The sequence below is a fragment of the Lygodium microphyllum genome, chromosome 20 (genome assembly GCF_053477565.2).
Source record: "Lygodium microphyllum isolate KBCC chromosome 20, Lygodium_microphyllum_v1.1.10, whole genome shotgun sequence".
In the NCBI taxonomy this organism is placed as follows: domain Eukaryota; kingdom Viridiplantae; phylum Streptophyta; class Polypodiopsida; order Schizaeales; family Lygodiaceae; genus Lygodium; species Lygodium microphyllum.
The window spans coordinates 132542855-132566353 of NC_141154.1; the positions used below are offsets into that span (position 1 = coordinate 132542855).

General features: G+C 44.1%; 1 protein-coding gene and 2 pseudogenes across 2 annotated transcripts in view; 1 reads left to right on the plus strand and 2 right to left on the minus strand.

The window, feature by feature from the left end:
• LOC148019412 (Clathrin adaptor complexes medium subunit family protein) overlaps positions 1-23499 on the plus strand; it is an 83531-nt gene that overhangs the window by 28031 nt on the left and 32001 nt on the right. The window lies entirely within an intron of this gene.
• On the minus strand, positions 3588-16783 carry LOC148019413 (uncharacterized; annotated as a pseudogene).
• On the minus strand, positions 17834-19543 carry LOC148019414 (uncharacterized; annotated as a pseudogene).

The following is a 23499-nucleotide window of genomic DNA, read 5'->3' on the forward strand; positions in this document are numbered from 1 at the left end:
ATCCGTAGTGTATTGGTCCATGAGAGCTGAAGTGTGTACTTCTGCTGTGACACAAAAATATAGCTCCCAGAATGAACTGCCTCCATCCCCAAAAAATAGGACAACAAACCAAGGTCTGTCATTTCAAATGTAGCTTGAAGCTTAGCCTTAATTTTTGCTATGGCAGCAGAATCTGAACTTGTGATGAGTAAGTCATCAACGTATAGCAGGATATAGCTAATCCCCTCTGTAGTAGATCGAACATATAAGTTCGGATCATAAGGGGTAGAATGGTATCCATGAGTCTGTAAGAACTCATTCATCCTATGGAACCAAGACCGCGGTGCTTGCTTCAGCCCATAAAGAGCTTTATGCAAGCGGAAGACCTTATTCCTCGGGTTGCCAGAAGGAAAGCCTGGTGGCTGCTCCACATAGACCTCCTCCTCGAGAAAACCATTTAGGAAGGCACTCTTGACATCCATTTGATGTATCGGCCAACCGTGGTGAGCGGCTAGCGCAAGTAGCAACCGAAAGGAAGTCAACCATGTAGTAGGGGCAAAGGTCTCTTCATAATCAATGCCATGCTTTTGTCGAAACCCTTGCACCAGCCTTGTACTTGTTTAAAGTCCTATTAGCTTTTAGCTTAGTCCTAAAAATCCACTTTGTCCCGATGACACGCTTTCCTATCTTGTTGTTAGGCGTGCGTGTGTACGCACGACACGCGAAGACTGTGAAGTGGGAAATAACAGGCCGAGAGCCGAAGAATGCCTCATACGGGGTTTTCTGAGGAAGAGCCGCAGTTGGGCACTGGTTAAGGATATATATCGAAGTGTTAATAGCCTCAATCCAAAGGCGCTCAGGAAGCTCTGCTGAGAACAACATAGAGCATGCCATTTCCATGACTGTCCGGTTCCTACGCTCGACAACTCCATTCTGAGAAGGGGAGTTGGTAGAGATGAGCTGGCGAGAACTGCTATGCTATTGTAGAAACTCGGAGAATTTGTGGGAGATAAACTCACCATCGCTATCACTCCTCATGCAATCGACACAACGACCAGTCTGGTTATGGACCAGCAGCACCCAAGCAAAAAAGTATGTGAAAGCATCGGATTTATGCTTGAGGAAGTACACACACAAGTATCTAGAATGATCATCCACTATCAAAAAGAAGTACAGTGCGCCATTCAAGGCAGCAGTGGATGTCGGCCCACAAAGATCAACATGAATCAATCTAAGAGGTGCCTCAGCTCTATGAGAGGACTGCTGAGGAAATGGGGTACGGTGCTGCTTCCCGAGCTGACAAGCTTTACAGACATCTTGAGCGAGCTTCAGGCGTGGAAGGCCCTCAACCAGCTCACAGCGTGACAACTCATAAAGTGAGTCATAACCAAGATGCCCTAAGCGAAAATGCTAAAGACGCTCATTGTTCGTAGGCTCCCAAAAGACGGCTAAGGCTTGGAAGCTATGGAACACGGAGCCCTTGGCTGTCAGCTCGGTTAGAAAGTGTGTCATGTGGTATAGGCCATTAGGCTGTGCCTCACCGCGAGCAATCACTAAACCAGTTAGAGAGTCAAGCTTCTCGAATGTGGTTGTTGTAAAGAAAACCGCTCGCCCCAACCGACAAAGCTGCTGAATAGATAACAAGTTCACCCCAAGCTGAGGGACATGATATACATTGTCCAACGTAGCCAGATTTGGACCCTTATCAGTGGCAAAACTGACGCAACCTTGTGCCTGAATCTTGACCGAGGAGTTGTTTTCTACGTGGACCCGCCCGGCTGTAGGGGCTCGGGTACAGAAGATGTCCTCTATAGGAGTCATGTGATGTGAAGCTTCACTGTCCACAATCCAAACAGGAGCTGAAGTGCTTGGCTGTGTCGAGTGGGCCTCTGCAGTAACCTCGTCGGGAGGCAACTCACAGATATGGACGAAACTCGCATCTGATGTCTCTATGGAGACGATGTAGGCCTTTGCAAACCAGTCAGACAAGCCCTTTGGAGTTGAGAAGGTTGTCGACTGAGATGGTTGTGCGGTGGCAGTACGAGTCTGACCTTTAAACTGCCCCTTGCCGTCACCTTGCCTCCCCTACAAGGGGTTGCCCGACTGAGGGCAGGGGTCTGAGACTTAGGTTTTGGTAGTGTGCCTCTTGCCTTTGATCAACACTCGTCGTCAAATTGGCGAGCCTTTTGACAATGTTGACAATACCTATTCTTTTTAGGTACATTCTGCCACCCAAATATATCCCATGGTCATCTTGCATGTATCCTTATCCATAAATATCATGCATCATCATCTCTTTTCATTACTTGCACTATCCCTTTGAGGTCTTCCCGATATAGTATGGCCACACCTCTAAAACATCTAGTGCTTCCTGGTTTTCTAGGTGTTGGACGAAATGCACTTTTCCACCTGTATCCCGGCACGTCTGGTAGTCGGCTACCTTTACATTGGTGTATTTTTGTGTACATTGCTATATCTATGTTTCGGAAGCTATCTTCAAAGTAACCAGCATCCAAGCGTAGGGCTTCATTACAATTCTATATTGACATCCGAAGTGTCTCATAGGCCTCGTACCGTCATGAAGTCCTTTTGTCAGTGATGATGACTCGTCCATCCCTATAAACAACCCACTTTCCCTCTTTGCGAGTCTCCAATACCTTGGGCATGTGTTCTCTACGATGCACTATTTGTGCTGGGGTAAGGTCCTCATCCAAATAAATCTTCTCACCCTTGAGGCCTCTCCTGTTGGAGAAGACCTTTTTTTTCTCTGTCTCCAAAGCGAAGAATTAGAGCCTTGGACTTAGAGTCCTCTTTCCCCACTCTCCAAGCATTGACAATAGGTACGTTTGAAGCCCCAATTTTGTCAGCAAGTGTCTTAGCATCTTCCTGTGGGCTGCTCTTCTCCTCCCATCCTACTACCCGTACATGTAAAACCCTAGCCCGTCTCCTAGCCTCTTCTTCCAAGGTAGCATTCATTACTTCAGTCTTGTTCACTGATGTTCCCTTATTGTTTTTTACTACCTCAATCCATGGGCTGGCTTCTTCTATCTGCTTTTGTGTTGTCTTTGCCACTTCTGCCCACGAGTGAACCTCCCTTTCACATGCCTTCAAAGCCTCTTTCTCTTTTTGTAATTCTTCTTGCACGTCCATTTCTTTTTTCTTAAATGTATTCAACTCTTTCCCCAGTTCTAAGATTTCAGATTTGTAGGCCATACTAACGGGTGTGTGACAGGCGAATGCTCCAGGTGATCATAATGAAAATGCCACACTTGTGTGCTGATGACGCACAAAGTGTCTTTTTATATTAAAATGAAATCCTAAACAATTTGACCGCCATAGGAAATCCTAACTAAAGCCCTAATCCTAGTGTCACTTAGTGTCTAAGACAATAGGGGCGACAACTATATTTAATGATAGTTTAAATGCCTAAGGAGCCAAGATCATGGATCAAAGGGCATCATTGTATAGCCCATGAGATGGCCTATGAATTCCTCTCCTTGGAATGGGTGGACTAGTCTAGGAAAGATAACAAAATCCTCTATATGTGGTCATGGTTGGACATGATCATCTTGATGGATATAGCACATGACAATACAATGAATGACATATCATGTTTTAAAAGGTATCACATGTAGAAATAATTGAATAGCTTGAAACTTTGATAGAGGAATAGCCTTTATAAAAAGATCTATCAAAATGTCTTTTAAATAACCAGCCCAATCATGATCAATGAATCCATGTATAAGTGAAAAAACAACCTTGAAGAAAAGGCTTAAATCCTCAGTGTCCTTGAGGTATGTGAAGACACTCTTCACTGCTTGCCAATGATTCACAAAAGTGCTGTCAATGATGATGCTTGATTGGGCAGTTGAATACTTTGTTGGTGATGGAAGTATGCCTTCCTCAATGATGACAAATTGGGGAGCCAAAGGTGGACAAAGAACACCCACATAAATGACAGCAAGTAGCTGCTGAAAATGATGCTGTAATGCTGCAATTTGGACAGCATTGATCCCAATAATAAGCAAATAATCAATATTAGCACTAAAAATTAGCAAATGTGAAATATATGGCACTGAAGGAACATGTGCCAAAAAAAGATCACTCATTGAAGGAGCGTGACCAAGAGAAATTTCAGCATGCTCTTGATCATAAGAATCAAGACATTAAAGTCTTGATGTGAGTGTGTCGGTCAATACAATGGAAGAAAGTACTTGATCATCATAAACCACCCATTGAGGGCCATAAAAAAGAAGGCGGAAGTCCATAGTAGCAATGAATAAGATGGAAAGAAGATTCTTCTTAATGCTTGGCACATAAGAGGACATCCTGCAACATCATGGACGTGCCAGAAATAGTATTAACTTGCATATTACCCAATGCCTTCAATTGCATAGGAGATAGTGTTTGCACACATAATTGTGGGCCCCTTAGGTACATGAGAAATGTATGAGAATAATTCTTGACAAGAAGTGGTGTTCCTAGAGGCACCATTATCCAAGTAGAAGCTACATTAGTGAGAGAAAAACAAGCATTATGAATAGGAGGATTATACTAACACTCCATGAAGAAAATATATTCCTTGTGCTTGGCGAGGTTGGCGGTCTTATTGGTGACAGTAAGACTGCACTCCTCCAATGCAATGTGCCTACGACATTCTATGTGCCCTGTCTTGCAGCAGTAAGTGCACCTCTTTGATTTGTTGGATATGCCTTTGGAAAGGTTGAAAAAGAATGGACCAGCATGGGAAGGTATCTTGGAGGAATTATTTGATGAAGAAGATCAATGACCAGCATGGATATTTGCGTGAGTGTGTGCAATGGAAGAGAAACACCAAACAAAGAGAATAGAAGGGAGGAGCCAGGAATGAAAGAGAAGATTGCACTAAATCTGGAAAGAATGCTGAATACAATGATGGACTGATCAGTCCTTGAGGCTTGCACATAGCCAAAGCATCAATGAGGGATTGGATCAGGCTGGAAAATGATGACACACTAGAGATGGTGATGGAGTTGGCGATGGTGATGGAGTCGGAGTGTGCAGCCAGCAACCCCTGTGAATGACACAGAAGAATGCTGCAATGTGAGTGTGCATCTGCAGTGCAGAAGATAGAAAAAATGAGATGCCCCAACTAGTGGGCTGGCTATAAATAGCCACAAAACACCAAATCTGGCCAACTTTCAATCTAGGGCCATAAATGTGCAATTGGCTAGTCAAAAACTAGCCAACCAGTCCCAACTAGAGATGAAAAATGTTGCCCCTCTCTAGTAATCAGGCCACCCTGCACAAATCACGAATAATTAGCTCTTGATTGTGGAAACTGTGGTATGCATAGTATGAACACTCTGACACTCGTTGAAAAAGAAATACACACAAAAACTAAGTGCTCTAGAACAGTTAGAGCTCCAATATTCTTGTCAAACGCTGACGGAGCTCACAACCAATAGATGACAGATTGACAAAATATGGCAGGCTAATTTTTTCCCCCTCTTAGATCCTTGAAGTGTTTGAAGACCCAATAATCTCATATGATGAAGCATAGAAGCATGTGGAAGAGGCTTCATGAAGAGATCTACCGCATTGTTTGCCGTGGATAGTATGCCATTGCTAACTCAGAATCCATGATCCACTCTCGAAAAAAGTGGTAGTGAACCTCAATGTGCTTTGTGCGAGCATGAAACACATGGTTCTTGGCCAGAGCTAAAGCCCTCTGGTTATCCATGCGCAGTTGTGAGTCCTATCTATGGAAACTTGAAAGCCACTCTCCGTCGACAAGCAATGGAGCCAAATTGCCTCTGGAACTATAGAACAAAGTGCATGATACTCAACCTCTGTAGAAGATAAGGCCTTGATAGGCGGCTTCTTGCTGCTCCATGAGATAGCTCCCGAGCTGAGGGAGAAAGCAAAACCTATAGTGGAGCGTCTTGACTCCACATGACCTGTCCAATCTGAGTCACTCCATCTAGCAAGAGTGGCCCCCTCTCAAGACATGATCCTGTAGGATTGAGTCCTCGGTAAGTAGTGCAACACATTCGAAGCAGGTTACCAGTGAGCTTGAATAGGAGTCTTCATGAAAGAACACAATGATGCCGCCACAAAAGAGATGTTTGACGTAGTATAGATAAGCGAGATTAGTGATCCAATAAGATACTTGTACCTGGTAGCATTAGGAAGGGGGTGTTCGTTAGTAACCAATTTGGACTATGGGTCCATGGGGCAAAAAATAGGTTGACGACACCTAGCCATACCAAACTTCGAAAGAAGCTCAAAGATGTACTTGTGTTGGGAGGTGAAGATGCTTTGTGTGCCATTTGATGTGCCATGTGAATGACAAATGACAAGATGCTGAAAATGAATTTTCAAAATTTGCAAATCTCAGGACAAACTTACAAATAATGGTGAAAACAAATTAGAGAAGTAGTGCTATGTTAAAATATTCTAATGATGGAATGTAGTGAAACAAGCTGTAATGCACAAAAGGCCGATAAGAGGTACTAGCGAGAGAAGAACCTAAGATAATTTTCTTAAAAATTGTTAGTGCATTTAAAAGAGGAAACATGCAAAGTATGAATGAAAACATTAGCCTTTAGGTATATGTCATTCACAAGTAAAACTTTGGAGCACATACATGCAAAGTAAGAATGAAAACATCAGCCTTTAGGTATATAGCATTCACAAGTAAAACTTTGGAGCACATATAAAAACCTTCAACCTTAACAATTTGCAATTCTTTTTCTAGACTTTTCAAGGTTTATCACTAAGATACTAGCAGAGTAAATCCATTTTTTGAAATTTAAAGACCTTGGATGGCTTTGTTTCTCTTATAAGAAGAGAGAGACAAGCTGGTCGAAACTACAGGCAACTTGGTTGCCTATAGTTATTGTTATGTCCTTGGACATCTGGATGGGTGCTAGTAGCATTGGTCACGGTGGTTACGAAGTGACTTAGTGCAAATGCACTAAGGATATTTTGGGGTTAAGACAGCCGAGTTTTATAAATAGGACTCCAAGCGCTATTATGCACATTCATTGTGAGATCACCACTCTTGGACTCTTGGCCCATTGGCCAACACATCCGTACATTGGGATAGTATGAGCTAGCAATATGGGATGTCAACCCTTGAGATGTGGTTGTGGTGTGTAGTGCTGCTAGCTCCCAAGCTCGGGGGTGAGTTTGCTTGGCTCTATGGTTAGGAGGTGAGTTTGATGTCTAGCCCCTTTTGTGTGAGTTTGGCTTGCGTCATGTCTCGTGTGCAGGTTGGACCCTAGGGAGATGTTTCATCGGTATCGGAGTATCAACCTGCAATTGGATGCAAGATCCAATGATGTGCACAAAACCACTGATGCTCAGGGAACTGTAATGGTCCATGCTTGACATGTACACCTTTATCTCGTTAAGGGTGGTATGGGACACTGTTGGTAGGAGGGCCGTGCACGGGGGGCATGTGTTGCAAGTGGTTGGTATGAGAGGAATGTATGCTTTTTGTTTCATACTTGTGCTTGGGTTTTGTATTGAGGCAATACTTGTGTGCATGGTTTTTTGGTGGTTTTGACAATCAGAGTTGGAGAGCTGCCACTCTGGGGCTATGGTAGACCCATGTCAGAAATTGAAGCCCAATGTCTTGAATAAGCATCATAAGTTTTTTTCCTTTCATGGTAATTTTCGTCAATTTAACATTTGATGTTAATGTATCAGTAAATGTTATTATTGTGCTAACATTTAATGCTAGCGTTCTTTTTAATCTTAGCATTAACATTAAAGCTTACCTTGGATTTAAGTGTGAATTTCGGCAATTTGGGAGAGAGAAAGATAAGGAAAAAGAGAAAATTTAATTGTTGAGAGCGAAGACGATTGTGATAATCATTGAGAGAGAAGACGATTGTCATTAATTGTTGAGAGAGAGGGTGATTGTGATTGGGGGGAGAGTGAAATTAATTTTTTTTATTTTTTATTACGAAGCTAGAGGATGTGGATCCGACTGATCGACGATGAGCAGGAAGAGAGAAGAGTCGCTTGCTTCGTGATGTGATGGGTGGAAGAGAAGTTGCCTTGATCTCCTTCTTTTGTGACGTGAAGGGCAGCGACAGATTGGGGTGCCAGTCAATTATGTCGGCATGCTCATAATTGGTGTGGCTACTCCGAGCTACGTTTCATCCATTTAATCCTCCACGTGGAGGAAATAAACCTTTCTATACTAGGAATTAAGCCATGTTACTTGCATGCATGTTAAAGACACATTCACTTAATGTTATTATTTTCTCAAACCATTATAAAATTTCATTGTTGTGACCTTGGTCCACCGTTCTTATTTGTAATGTGACTTGAAGCAAGCCCCTTGATCTATCCCCTTGTTTCTTCAAAAAAAAAGAAAGGGGAAAAAAAAGAAGATTAAACACTTACTGCAATCTGTTTACAATCTTATTCTTTCTCTCTCTCTCAAGTCTTAATTGCACAACTTTTTGTATGCTCTCTCAAATTTCTTAATCCCTCTCAATATATTATCTTATCCATTATGTCTTTCGGTGGAGTATCTCCCTTTGATGCACCCGTTTCCACTAAACCTCAGTTTATGGAGGAAACCTGTTTGGTCAACCCGAACACACGCACGGGCAGTATCATGAGACTTCTTCTTCTTTCAAGTCCAAAGGGGATTCGTCTATCATGGCGATTCTTCAAGATCAAGTAAAGGAAACGTAGTACTAGTTAGCTAAGCTCTGTACTCTCTATTTTCCGTTTATGCCCATAACCATGAGAATGTTGTCTCTTTAATTCCAACCTGATCCCTTTATAAAGGGAGAAAGAAGGAATGTGATGAGAGACGAACATCGATTTATGGTTAGCCAAATGGACGGCATATTTTTATTTGTATCAATTTGATGATGCCTAGTGCATTGGTTAGATACAAATTATGCTACAGGGGAAGGCATACACTTGGTGGGTGCGTCTACACCCTAAGCTAGTGACATGGATTGATTTTTAATCTGTTTTTCGGAAAGTTTCGTGATTGATGATTGGATTGAAAGTTTTCGAAAATTATTTAAGCTTGGTTTGGGAAAGAAAAGCTTGAATGTACTCTCTCAAGAATTCAAAGATTTATTGTATAAAACAAAGACCTTGGATGATTCTCAAGCGTTGCTCTATATTTTATATCTTTTTGGATTTCCGTCGGATTACTAGAATGAGGTACTCCACAATCCTCTTCACTCGCTTAAGGAGGTCTACAGATATGCAAATAGTTTTGATGTTACTTTGGTTGCAAGTGGGGGTAGCTAGTCGACCAGGATTTTCCATCGAGTTGTCCTAATTTTTAAGTCAAAGAAGTTATCTACCTCAGCAACAACTCGTCAGCCAACTTCGGAAGACCATAAGAAAAAGGATAGTAAGCACAAGGTCACTCACAACGAGGATTGCTCAAGGACCATTGCTGTGCATGCCATTAGAGTGCCATTAGACAGACCATTTTCGCAGTGATTGCGAGTATTCCCAAAGTGGGTTATTAGGAGGGCTACTTCCAGGGATAAGGTCTATGCCATGATCTCCGGGTCTTTCAGGTGGTAGCTGCCCTGGAAGTGACCGAGAGAAGCAATCAGCATACATTTTCAGAAATGACATGCGATCATTCTCTAATTTAGACATATTCCCAACATTCTCACTATCATCCTTATCCTTAGCAAAAACTAAATACGCTGAAAGATGATTTTTCATTACTTTAGAAATAGCAGCTGCAGATACAATAGAGACAGATTCCCCTTTCAACTTTACATCAAGTGTGAGTGTCTTTCCCTTATGTTGAATAGTGATCTCTTTTGCATATGAATCAATCACTGCATGCATACGGTGGCACCATGGCATACCAAGCAACACATCACAACCCTCAAGTGGAGCAATGTAAAACTCTTCGCTGTCCACATATCCCTGTATGTGCAACCGAAGCTTTCCAATGAGTGGTGTGACAGGTTCTGCATGACCCTTACATGCCATTCCAACTTCCCCCATGGCTCCCATCTCATCCTCTTTGATGCCTAGACGGGCTGCCATGTCAGTAGAGATGAAGTTGGCTCGTGCACCATTATCAAAGAAGATCAATGTATGCTGATCCCTAATTTTGCCCCGTGCTCTGCACAACTCAGTAGCATCATCATTGGTCTGATCACTAACAACATCGGGCACCAATCCCACTGATGTTTTGGGCCTTTTACCTTTAGGATCTCCCTGATTTTCTGATTTTGCAGCTTGCTGCCTATTGGGACAGTTCTTTGCAATATGACCCTCCTGTTCACAAATAAAGCATTTATTTGCAGCCATCAATTCCCTACGTTGTGCCAATGTTTTTGAGCCCTTTCTTTGCTGTTTTGGTCTCTTTTCAGGCTGGTTTTCAGATATGCCCCTTTTCTCAGCCTTAAACAACTTTTTATTCGGCTTCTCTCCGCTCTCTTGGAAGCCCAAATCCTTTCCATGCAGCAAAGCATCGGCTGTAGCAGTAGTCTCTATGAGCCGAGACATGTTAGACACGGTGGATTTTATGCAAAAATCCCTGATTCCTTTTGGCAGCCCACATACATATTTTTCCACTTGCTCATGAAGGGGTACGGCACGATAAGAAGTGACGGTAACAATGCATCCCAAAACTTGTATTGCTCTAAATTCTTGCATTCCTTTGCATCAAGCTTGTTCCAAGCTGTCATGATGTCCAACTCAAAGGTCCTAGTCAACCAATTTGATGCAAACATTTGCTTCAATTGTACCCATGTTGACGGTGAGCTTGGACCACCACTGCAATGCATTCCCCTTAAAGAAAGTGGTTGCCTTTCAAATCTTAGAGGATTCGGTGAAGTTTCCCCCTGAATAGGCTGCATCAAACTGTTGTGAAGGTCAAAGCTTTCAGCCTATCTTGTGCACCACTGAAGGACTCAAACTTCACTGCTTTTCCACCCTCATCAGTCTTTTGCTTCCCCTTTGGGAGTCAAGTTGTCATACATTGGCTGCTGCAAAAAGGGTGCATTTGCTGTATTTACATCATGACCAAGCCCAAATGAAGCATTTGGATGACCAGCAGTCATTCCTTGAGCCCCATAAGCATTCGAGGGTGCAGATGCATTGCCAAACATTCCACTTTGTGCCCGAGGCATCAAGCCAATGCTACCATACATAGGGTTTTGCACATTTCCAGCCATACTCGAATACAATGGGCCTTGCACACCATGCATTGGCTGCTACATACCATAGGGATTTGTGCCATGCATTCCCGTATGCGGCCCTTGGCCAACCATTGCATGAAAAATCGTACTACTATCAAAGTATCCTGGCTGCCCCATCATAGCATGCATGCCCAGCTGTCCAAAATCCATTGGATTGGCACTTCCATAATGGCCTTGCATTTGCATTCCTTGCTCCATAGGTACCAACTGTTTAGCTTCATTGGTCGCTTTAGGAGCTTCAAGTGAAGGATTTGGCACTACCTTCGGTGTACTTTGCTGTCCTTAAGGTGTAGAAGTTGACTTCTTCTTCTTGCCCTTGCTGTCCTTCTTCGGAGCATTGAAAAATCGGGTGAACTGAGGATCCTTTGCCAATTTAGCAAAGAGATTTTCTGCTATCTTTATCCAATTCTTGAACTGGTCATCAAATTCCTCTTCACTTTGCTGGTCATCTACCTCATGACGGCTTGAAGGCCCTGCATCTTGCCCAACAGCAACATTTTCAGCTTGTTGTCCATCATGAGAGCCTTGTCCAAGATTAGGCATTGCATTTCCTTCATTCCCATGAGAATGTCCATATTGAGAGGCATCATTACTGCTTGATTCCATCTCACTGTATGAAGACATGTTGCTGTAATTTCTCAGCTGAGCACAAAAATTAGCACTAGCACAAAGCGTTGGCTTGCAATCAGGTGTCTCGGGCCCACCAAATCAAGAGATTTGATGTATCCCGGCAATGGAACCATGAAACCAGTCTTCCTTCTTGGAATGGGTGGTGATAACCTGATTTAAGAGTTAATTACAGCAATAAATAAATGCACATAAAATGAAATACACACTTTACCATAACATTCTTGGACAGTAGACGCCCTGTTGACCCCAAAATTGGCGCCCCTTGCGGTATTTCTTTAGCTTTCATTCAATTGGAAGGAGTACAACTTGAGATTCTTCAATCTCCTCTTGCTAACCAATTGCTCTTGCTGTCATAAATGTCCAGCAAGCCTTTTGGGTCATTTGCCCCTTGTTTCACCCAGGACTTCTTCTCCAATTTGACACTTGGTTGGCCAAATGCTACTTCGGGAAGGGCTGGCTCCTGAAATCCCTTGATAATCTTCAACTATCAGCTATTGATTTCAGTCCCTTGAGCCTTCAATCTCTGGCACGGATCCCAAGGTGGCTGGTAAACGCTAATTTCTGCTGTGAATTAGGGTTTACTGCAGAAATTACAGATCAGCCCACCAAAAATGACTGAGATCTCTGAATGGCTGAGAATTGCTGAGAATGGCTGAGCATAGGCTGAAGGAGATGAGAGAATGCTGTAGAGAGAGAAAATTTTGAGATTTGTTGCGAAGAACTGATCAAAATTAGTTGCTGCTCTCTGCTTACCAGCCCCAAACGGATGCACCAACAACAATAGGAGCATCAGAAACTGTGATCTTAAGGAGAATGCGCATCAGTAGCAATTGTCAGCTTCCCAAGGTCAAGAATATGCAATCTCCATCACCAAAATGGTCTCCAATGACTGGGAATTGGCCCCAAAAGCTAGCAGCAATAGTCCAACACCTCTTTCCCACAGCTCCAAAATGAAAAAACGAGATTTCCCTCTCCCTTCAGCCCTATTTAGCCTTTTCCCTCCTTCCATGGGAAAGTTTTGCCAAGTGGCAGCTTTCTTAATTCATTTTCAGCAATTTCCAGCCATTTAATTAATTTTCAGAACTAATTAATTCTGAAAATTAATTCAGCCCTTAGTCCATGCCCAGAAAATTGACCTTGCCTATCCAAAAATTAATTGGCTAGGCCATTTGCAACTCAAAGTGGTCCCATGCATTGATTGACCCTTGGGCAAGCATTAATCCATTAATTAATGCCTAGTCCCTAGTGTCACCACTGACACTTAATGGCCAATTAATGGTCCTAGGGGCAAACTGACACCAAAATTCACCTAGAATCTAACAAGTGTAACTTGTTACAACTTTTGCCTTTGACACCTATCTTTTTCATAGGGTCCTTTGGTCTTTAACTGTGAGAAAGTAGCTTGCACCTCACATGTGCATCTTTTAATTGCACATTTGATTAATCCTTTAATCAAATGTCAATTAAACATAAGCAAAGCATCAAATTTTCACATCCTCGTGACATATAGCCTTCGCGATTGCTGCCATTACCTCGTTCTACTGCGGCGATCTATTGCCGCGTTTTACTGTGGCGTTTTAATACGATGTTCTACTACTCGGTTTTACTACCGCGTTTTATTGCAGCATTCTACTGCGGCATTTCACTGCGGTGTTCTCCTCTTGCGTTTTATTGTCTCGTTTTATTGCGATGTTTTATTGCGTCATTCTACTGCTATGTTTTGCTACTTCACCCACATCATCAGGCATCATCCTTTGCAGTCACCTCAATCTCCTCACACTCTGGTGATCAACGTTTGGTGTTTTTCTCACTCCGTCACTCCGATTGGTGGTCACAATACTTGGGACCTATCTCCGATGGACGTCACTCTTCGACACACTGCTTTGCCCTTGAGTATCTGTACACTCTTACATTCACTTCAGAGTTGTATTCTTCTCTCCCTTCTTTTGTTTGTGTTTGAGTTTCTGTGTTTGAGTTTTGAGTTTTGCGTTTAGGGTTTGAGTTTTGCTTTTTGTGTTTGTGTTTGTCTCTTTGTGTTTCTGTCGTGGTCATATGCTCTTGTGTTTCCTAAGTGGAAACCCTAGCAGTTTTCTTCACATGGTATCAAAGCTGGTGCTCTTGTAAATAGTATCTTGCGGATATTGTGGAGAGCTAGTCTTTGTGCGAGACACACAATACAACTCGTAACCGAATCACAATGTCCCAGACATCTTATTCTCCAGTTCCTACGATGTCCTATCAGGTTTCTCCATCACACTGGAGGCCTTGAGACGGCATTATGGACTCGGTGAGGAGGACGACACTCCACTTTCACCTTCACCTTATTTTTCTACTCCTATTCTAGATTTCACTAACATGAGAGAGGACTTTGAGACATAGTTGTCAGGTACGAAAGGTACGATACGGTACGGTACGATAAAATACGGTACTAAATGGTACCTTAAGATTTTATAAGGTACGGTACGATATTAGAACGACAAAAAAAATAACTTGATTATTTTAGAAAAAAGATAATAGAATAGATATTTCAAGTTTAAATAGCAATGCTATTAGAGTATATAAGATTAGTACTTTAGGGTAATATGCCAAAACCTAATGCGGAATGTGCAACATGTGCTACTGCTACCTACAACTTATAACTACATAGATGGGAGTGGATATATCATACATGCATGATCTTACAAATAAGAGAAGTGTGGGCTTGAGAGAGAGAAGGTTGAAAGAAATTGTTTGAATCTCAAATAACTTAATCTCATGGGAGAATCATATTAATATAAGGAGCATTTAGCTCGTCCCAAAGTGCAGTTGGAATGGGAAAGATGCATCCATTAAGTTGGTACCTTATGGTACTAATACGTAAGGTATGGTACCTAAAGTATGGTATAGTATCAAACCTTTCGTATGTGGTACTAGTGCAACTAGCGAGAGAGAGAGAGAGAGAGAGAGAGAGAGAGAGAGAGAGAGAGACTAAGAGGATATGAGAAGCTTGAGAGAGAAACGAAATGATATATTAACGTCTACAAAAGGCCAAAATGATCTATGAGACAATGAGTTACAATCATGTGTATGATGGTACCACTGTCTGGGCAAAATATGTATGTAGCACAAAGCAAAATAAGAAAAGAAACTAACTATGGCTATGTGTAAAACATAGAGCTCTATCTAGTAACAATGAGCTCCAAATGGTACAATCTCATGTGGGTATGGAGGACCTAGCTCTAGCCCGAGCAATAATTCCCTGTATCCACCTATGAAGGTGTCGTCGATGTTTGTGCCGAGGCCTAGGACATCTGGATCGGCTAAGCTGAACGGCTCGATCAATCAATACTCCTTGTTTGTGTGTGGACTGTGGCGGTGAGAGAGGCTCTCGTGTGGATTGTGGCTATAACTGTATTGAAGTCTTCTGAGTCTTCTTTGCAAAGAAGTTTGTGAGTTGCCTCTGTGAAGGGCCTCGATGTCCTGGAGTAGCTGTGCTCCTCCTGAGGCGCATGCCACAAAACTGTTGTATCTCAAGAAGAAAGAGGCCAAGGCATCGCTGATCGGTAAAATCCATGACTCTAGATAGTGGTCCAAATCCGTCTCTAAAGAGACAGTGGAAACGATCACGGACCTCATAATACGCTGGGCAGCGGCAAATATAATGCTCCTCTGTCTCTGGCTCTAATTGGCATATCTGGCATACGCGCTCCTTTGGTGGGATGGATCTATATCTGCCAGTCTCAATCTCTAGCTGATGTGAGGAGGTGCGCAACTAGCCAATAGTACAATCCCATTGGAAAGGTGGATGTCCATGTATCTCGGGCGAACAATAAATCCATCATCTGTAGTATGAAGGAAATGCACGTGGTAGAAAGCCATCTTTGTCCCTAGCTCTTGCCCTGGCATCAACCATGTCTCTAATATCCAACTGGGTAAGATCCATCCTGATGATCTTGCGGATCTCTAACCTGCTCAGATCAAGAGATGGTGTATAAAGGGAGTACTGGAAGGGGGGTAACTTGTCCATGCTAAAGCCAGGCAACTCAAACCAGGCCGACATCTGTGCATACCAACATGAAGTATCACCCTCTTTGGCAAGTTGTTTGGAGGACTCAAGGGCCAACTGTGCATATCTGTGTCTGGGTAAGTCCCATAGGCTATGTATATATGCGACCGATCGGGTGAGGGCCTCTACCACAATCGGTGTAGTTGCTAGCTCGGCTCTGATGATCTCATGTGGCACTAAGGCCTTACATTTGATCATCCTGGATATCATGGACACTAGGGGTTTCTCCATCTATCTCCATTCGTCATAATTGCGCCCTGATCTGCTACGGTGGTCAAGACTAGGCCCCCATATCTGTACTCCATAAAGTAGTGTGGATGTGACCAGTGTATCGAAGAGCCATAGGTTGGTGCGGGGTTCTTGGAATTGCATGTGTGAGCACATCCTCTCCAAACCACCTAGTGCTGTGTATCCGTGAGTCAGTCTAGTGTCCACTACCTCTCGCATAGAAAAGGTGGGCCTTGTGAATAAGACTCCTAGGTATGTATAAGAATCCACATACTCCAACTCCTCAGATCCATATGTGAATTTAGGTGCTGATCTCCTGACCCACTGTGGTGTAGTATTATATACCATCACCTTGGTTTTACCAAGGTTCACTGAAAGCTAGTATCCAAAGCATAGAGTGTAGTGCATCCAAGTGTCTTTGTAGACCCTCTGGAGAGTCAGCTATCAATAGAATGTCATTTGCATACAATAGGAGGGGTATCCAAGTGCCAGCTAGTGGAGCTCCTCTATCTCCTTCCTGTGAAATGTAATCAGCAATCCCATCAATGTACAGGCCAAATAATGTCGGAGAGAGGGGGCATCCCTGCTTCACCCCAATGGTGGAGTAAATAGGTGCCGAAAGGCCCTTAAGTGTTCGGACTCTGCCCACAACTCTCTCATACAATGCCAAAATACCCCAATTGAGCTCTTTCGGTACTTCCATGGTATGCAATCTACTTATCAGCCTGTCTCTCGGTACTGTGTCAAAGGCTTTGCGGAAGTCCACAAAGTAGTAGTAGGTCCATCGGCCATGGGCCCTTTCTTTCTCAATGACCGCTCTGAGTGTGAGGATGTGATCCAATGTGGAGAAGCCTCTCCTAAAGCCAGCCTGTCCCCGTGCTCCAAGACCTCACATCTCTGCTCACCTGCTTAACTCATGCTCAAGGATGGAAGCATATAACTTAGCCAATGTATGTCCAACCATGATAGTCTGATAGTTACTGCGTAGAGTAGGGTCCTCTGACTTGAGGATAGGCACAATAGTGTTCGTGCTCCAGCTTTTTGGTAGGCCTTCACACATGGCTCTGTTAAACATGTAAGCTAGGAATCCTGCCACCAAATCTCTAGCATGGATCAAGTGCTCGTCTACTAATCCATCATGATCTTGTGCCTTTCCTCTGCTAAGTCTGCCAATGGCCTCTCGAACCCTACTTTCTGTAAAGAAAGTGGTGGTCTCTGGACAAGGCTCAAGCGGGTCAGGAAGAGGTGGTTGACCCTCCACAGTATAAAGACTAGCTGCATACTCCTCCCATACAGCGGTGGACGTAATAGGTGTGGTTGGGCAATGCTCTCTAAAAAGCCTCCAAGCCTCTCTAGAGTCCTGGCTCAAGAATAACTGATATAGGTCTCGCTCCAGCTGGGCCAAGAATGTTCTCTTCTTCTGCCGTGTGAGGCGTCTAAATAGTATCTGTGTCTGTTTGGGACCCCAGTGCTATCTCTCTTTGTAGCCATGCTCTGGTCTCATGGCACTCATCATCATACTAGCTGCATACTCCTCCCATACAACGGTGGATGTAATAGGTGTGGTCGGGCAATGCTCTCTAAAAAGCCTCCTAGCCTCTCTAGAGTCCTAGCTCAAGAATAACTGATATAGGTCTCGCTCCAACTGGGCCAAGAATGTTCTCTTCTTCCGCCGTGTGAGGCGTCTAAATAGTATCTGTGCCTGTTTGGGACCCCAGTGCTATCTCTCTCTGTAGCCATGCTCTGGTCTAACGGCACTCATCATCATACTAGCTGTTCCGAGGTGTCACCCGAGTGGAGTCTCTCTGTGTGGGTTGTGAGTGTGGGAAGGCTACACCTGCAGCGATGTGTAGGGCCTCACTGAACTGCTGAGTCAGCTCCTGTAGTGGAACGTCGGGATTTGCATATGTAACAATCTAAGGATCTCCGCCTCATAGGTATCCTTTGTCTCTCTGGAAAAGAGGTATCTCGGGTGCCGGTGAGCTGCATGATGGGTCTGCGTGTCAGTGAATTGGAGGTCGATGGTGAATGATAGGTAGGCATGATCCACTACAACTCCGAGAAGGCGTGGGGATATTGAGAGGTTCTAGATGTGAGATATCAGCATCGGTGGGGCAAGAACATAGTCTACTATGCTGGCACCATGTCGGTGAGGATAACATATGAAGGCGCTGGAAAGAGGGTATCTAGCCAAGCCATTAAGAATGGCCAACTTGTGTGTTGTGCCCATCTCCACAAGGTATCTACCATATTCGGTGACTTCCTCCATATCCTGAGATGTCCTCTCTAGCTGTAGCTTTGACACATCTTGCTCCTGTAGCATCTCCTCAGATGTATCAAAGAAAGACACCTGATGGGAGGCTGTCCTGGCATTAAAGTCTCCTAGTAAGATAACCTCTCCCTTCTTCGTGAACTCCCAAATATCCTCATCCAAAGCCACATATGGTGATTGCCCCTTGGGTGGGGCGTATTGGGACGTCATAGGGGGAAAATAGCATATGGCAACATACAAAGTGCGTTCCTCACCACGCACTCTCACCCACATGTATCTGGCCTGCTCATCTCTGCGGACTACCTGGATCATCTGCTGTAGCTTCTCCTTGAATAACATTGCCACTCCTCTTGACCCGCGATTACTGTGGTCTGTGCGTGTCTCCTTCCTGCAAGCTAACTCCCACCTATAGCCTGCCACCCGTGGAAGTGTAGTATGTGGTCCTTGATATGTCTCTAAGTAGAACACTATATCTCTCCCTCTGAATGTCTCCTCAAAAGCTCCCACATCCAATCGGAGGGCTCCATTACAGTTCCAGACTGCCACTGCAAGGCTGGTCCCATAGGTCCCATAGGTCTTACACCGTCATTTGTGGCGCCTCTCCATGACTACCACTCTCCCTCCTCTATAGAAGGCGAGTTTGCCCTCCCTGGCTGCCTTAATTCTTGGCATGCACTCCCTCATGTGGGCTAGTTGGGTTGGTGTGAGATCGTTACCCAAAAACACACTGGTCCCCTTCAATGTACGGCGTTGAGCTAGAAAGTCTCTCCTAGGCTCCATGGTGGGGAAGCGGAGAATGAGTGCACACTCTTTTGAGCTCTCCCTTTCTGTGCTTTTCTTGCCCACTCTCCAAGCGGAGACATGCGTGTCTTTTTTAATATTCATTAATGTGTATAGCACCTTGGTGTCCTCATCCACTTTTTCATGCATCTTCAGCCCCATCACCCGAACATGGAGTGCTCTCATTTTCCTTTTTTGTTCCTCCTCCAATGTGTCATTGATTATGGTTGTTGTAGGTGCATGTGCTAGGTGTTTCCCCTTATTTGCAATTTGAATTCATTGCTCTGTCTCCTCTACTTGCTGTTGGGTTTTCTTGAGAATCTTTGCCCAAGAAACAACGTCCTTCGTCGTCTCCTCCTTTTTTTGGAGTTGTTGTACTTCCTCTTTGATGCGGGTGAGCTCCTCAGTCATGCTAGGTTGTATTTCTCCTTCCTCTAGCTTGGGGCTGAGCTGAATGTCAGTCAATAGCTACCTAAGTGATTGAATCTCCCCATCTTGGGCTTCTATCTTCAATTCCAGCTGTTTAATCTTATTGTTCAGTTGCATGTTCACTATGCTCAGTCCGTTGTCATACTCTTTGTTGACTTTGTTGATGGCATTGGTAATCATCTGCTTTATCTAGACCTTCTCCATTTTGGGGGCGAACTCCGTACAGATAGGGCAAGTGACGGACGGACGGGCCAGTGAGACGAGAGAGAGAGATGACAGGCGACGGTGACGGGCAGTGAAGTGCGGCAGAGAGAGGGCAAGTGACAGACGGATGGGGCAGTGACAGACAGGGCAGTGACGAGACAGGAGAACGAATGGGGGGCAAGTGACGAACGGACGGCAGGAGAGACGGACGATCGACGGCGAACGGACGGGGGGCAAGTGACGAACGGATGGTAGGAGAGAGAGGGACGAACGTACGGCGGACGGCAGGTAGGAGAGAGACGGACGGGGCACAAGAGAGAGTGAGAGACGGGGGGCAAGAGACGAATGGACGAGAACAGATGGCGGACGACAAGCAGGAGAGGGGTGGACGCATGGACGGGACGAACGGATGGTGGACGACAGGCAGGAGAGAGAGAGAGAGAGAGAGAGAGAGAGAGAGAGAGAGAGAGAGAGAGAGAGAGAGAGAGACTATGCTTGGTGATTATGTTCAACATAATCATGAAGTGTTTTCTGGCTCTGACATTGAAGATGTTCTGGAAGCCACTGTGGATCCTAAAAATGTGTTGCGCTCATTTTCAGTGTTTTATAAACGTGTGGTTATACTCTTCTTCGTTGGTAGGATCCCAGTGCTTTTCTATATTCGCCAGTGGCTCCAAAGTCTACTACAAGGGGAGTGTGTTGAAGAGATTTTTGTTGGGCCCCGAGGCTTTTATGAGGTGCTGTTGAAATCTGAGCATCATCGTGCCGATCTGCTGACTAAACTGCCATTGTTCTTTGATTGCCGTTTGGTTCATGTTGTGCCATGGCGCCCAGTGGCAGATTTTCAGCGTTGTGGGTTGAAGTGGAAAACTGTCGAGCTGTCTACTGGCCACTGTTAAAGGATGCCTAAGGGCCACGAATCGTAACCGTTTGTGTATGTTATGGGACACTGCTCAGAAAAGGCCTGCTTGGTTACGTCTTAATTGCTTTGGCATGCATCCTTTGCACTTTCGTTTGAAATGGGGTAACTTTGCAGGGCATTGTTTCTCGTGTGGAAAATTGGGGCATTTTATGGCCAAATGTCTAGCGAAGCAACTGACTTCAGATGGTGAGCATGTTTTGCCTCCCATGGAAGATATGGTGCTTGATGCTCTATCGCAGGATGCGACCCAGCCACCTAAAGTTTTGGATAAAGGCAAACAATATGTTTCGGGTTTGGATTCTCGTGACAATGATTGGGTAGATGTACGTACCAAGAAAGGTAAAAGGTTTGATGCTGGTATGGCGAATACTGTGCCGATGCTTCACAAGATTCCTTGCGTACTTATATGCGCAGGAAAGACATGTTGTCTTCAGAGCACACTGCTCATGCTATGGTCTCTTCTGTTCCTCGCAATCAGCCCACTAGGAAAGTATATACGGATGGTCCGAAGGGCCCACTTGCTAAGTTGGCTTTTGATGCTAGAGGTAACGTGATTACCCCATGGGATCGTTGTTATCCCCGTTCCATTCCCAAGACAGTGGATACACTGTCTACCTCTAAATCTGCTCGTCGGAACTCTTTTGCCGTGCTAGCTAATTTTCTGGATGAGGGAGTCCTTGACATTCTAGCAGAAAAGGTTAAATCGAGGCAAGCTTTGCCTCGTTCCTGATTTTCTTTTTTGAATACACATGAAGATAGCCAGGTGGAATGTGCGAGGCATTTGTTCTCGCAATAAGCAACATGCCGTGTGGAGTTTATTGCATGAGAATCAGTGGGATGTCTTGTGTGCTGTTGAGCACAAGAGTTACGGTGAAGTAGGAAAAGTTGTGGATTGCCATGGGTTTCGCTTGTTTTATGCAGGGACGCATGCCATGCATTATTCGGATGTGCTTATGATTGTACATGAGAAATATCAGCCTGTTCTTATTAAAAATGATGTATATGGTCGTTTTGTGGTGATTGAAGTTTTATTTGAGGGAGAGATCTTATGGTTACTTGGGCTCTATGCTCCAAACGACCCCCTATCCCGCCAGGATCTTTGGAATACTTTGCAGACCTCCTTGTTACTTGGCAGCCGGGGGTTTTTTGATGGGGGATTTTAATATGTGTGTTGATTCTTCACAGTCCACATCAGAGCATTCGATGATGGACGCTCCGGAAAGCGGTGTGTGGAATGCGTTTACTCTTGCCGTACTTAAGCAAGATCTCTGGTCATGGCTACACCCTTCTTCCACAGGGTTTACTTTTCATTCTACGCAGTATACAACTACATGGTCGCGGTTGGACCGCATGTACATCATGCAGGATGATGCTTTTCTTCCTGAGATGCTGGAAATGAAAGTGTTGTAGCAATATGCCTTGTCGGACCATTTTCCTCTACAGCTTGAGATGCTTGCACAACTCATTGCACCTTTTAAGCAATTTTTGGATAGACTCCCTTTGCGTTTCAACTCATCTTATTTGAAGCACTCAATCTTTCAGGGTTATATGAAGCAATTGATTGATAGATTTTTATTGGACTTTTCCTCTGAGGGCAATGCTTCTTTTGAATGATTGCTCTCTAATGTGCAACGGGTTGTTCGCCAGTATGGGATTCATCATGCCTCTCTTTGTCGGCGGTGTCGACAAGCAGCGGAGGAATTACCGGCTTTGGTTTGTTCTCTACTGGTGGAGACTCTAGATGATGTATTTCTGCTGCCATTGGCTATGCGTTTGGCTGATCTTATTAAAGAGTTTTAGTTAAAATCTTATCAGCAGGCCAAATTGCGAAATTTGACTGAGAATTTGCAAGATAGTGCTTGTCAGACTCATAAGTTCTTTCGAGCTCTCCATGCATTCCTTGCTTGAGAGAATATGACTAGACTCTGGATGCAGACGATCAAATGGTCATTGATCCTCAGACTATTGTGAATATGTGCATGAATTATTTTCTAGACCTTCTTGGTTCTACTCCTTCACCTTTTGACCAAATTACTCATGCCCGCTTAGTTTTCTATGATTTGGTCCGTAATCAGGTTCCGCATGACATGCAAACTACATTGGAGACCGATATTTGTGAGGAGGAGGCTATGGATGTTTTGTTACACTTGCCCAAGGATAAAAGTCCCGGTTGGGATGGTCTCACCAATGAATTCTTTGAGGTTTTTGCTACCCGACTGGTGAAACCATTGATGGTTATGTTTCAGCAGGTTTGGGAAACGGGGTTCATGCCCTCCTCATGGAAAGGACTTATCAAACTGCTTCCAAAAGTTCCTTCGCCGTCTATGTTGAAACATTGGCGTCCAATTTCTTTGATGGGTTCTATATATAAAATCTTTTCCAAAGTGATGGCGAATCGACTCCATAAGCATCTTCCTGCCATTGTGCATCCTCTTCAATATGGTTTCATCAAGGGCCGAAACATTCTACATAATGTCTTAAATGTGCAAATGGCTATTGACTATGCAAGGCACTCTAATCAGGAGGTGGTATTGATCCAATTGGACCTGGAAAAGGCTTTTGATTATTTAGACTGGTCTTTCATTGCAGAACTTATGTCTACTATGGGCGTTGGTACTCGGATGTCTCGTTTGATCTACACCATTAGTGTTGCGGCTTCTTCGCGAGTTATGCTGAATGGTGGCTTTACCAAGCCATTTGTCCTTGCACGCTCTGTGAGACAAGGTTGCCCTTTGAGTCCTCTCTTTTTTGCCATTGCAACTCATCCGGTTCTTTCGATGTTATCCCATATGGCAGCTTCTAATTAGTTGGC